We start from the raw sequence: 822 nt of genomic DNA on the forward strand, positions 1-822 counted from the left end.
CCCAGATCTCCCCTTTCCAAGCAACTGGACATGAAGGTGCAGAGTCACCTTCCTTTCTCTTCCCCATGGAGCAAATCAGAACCAGGGAGTGGAGGGGACCAAAGGAGGGCAGTGGGGCCCTGAGGGATGTGGGATTTATTGCACTGCTCTCTCTGCACCCTGCAAACTTCACCTCTTGCTATGGGGTGTGAGGGGGGTTGAGACACGAGGGAAAATATTTTGCCTCAGTTTATCTTCTCCTTCTTTGTGATCTGCCAGGGTTTACATTCCCAGGATGGAGCTCAGGCTTCACAGCCCCAATTTCTGCCCAAACCTGGGGTGTTGAGGAGCCCCAGGAGCCCCCACGAAAGGCAGAAGGCCCTGGAGAGCCCCAGTTCTGCTGCTGTGGAGCTGTTTCCCAGGGCAGGTGCCTGCCTGGGGAGGCTTTTCCCAGGTGGCTGCAACGGGAATGGCTCATTTCCCTAAAGCAAAGGGAAAATAATGTTGTTTTGTTCCCGTGAAAAACAACCAACCCAGCAGTGGGACAGGGCTGTGGGAGCAGGCCCAGCATCCCACTCCCTCAGCCAGGAAGCTGCTGGGGCCACGTTTCCTGCTGCCTTCTCCATGGATGTGAAGGAGGAGGCTCTGCTCCCACAGCCAAAGCTGGAGCACGACCACAATCCGGGCCCGGATATGGACCATCAGCATGCTCCGAGGATTTCTGGGATCCCCCTGCCCAGGGTGGTCCCATCCTGGGATGGACAGGGCAGGGATGGATGGATGGATGGAGGGAGGGAGGGATGGATGGACAGTGAAGGGATGGATGGATGGATGGATGGATGG

Source organism: Corapipo altera, unplaced genomic scaffold, assembly GCF_003945725.1.
Source record: "Corapipo altera isolate COAL_440 unplaced genomic scaffold, ASM394572v1 68, whole genome shotgun sequence".
Lineage (NCBI taxonomy): Eukaryota > Metazoa > Chordata > Aves > Passeriformes > Pipridae > Corapipo > Corapipo altera.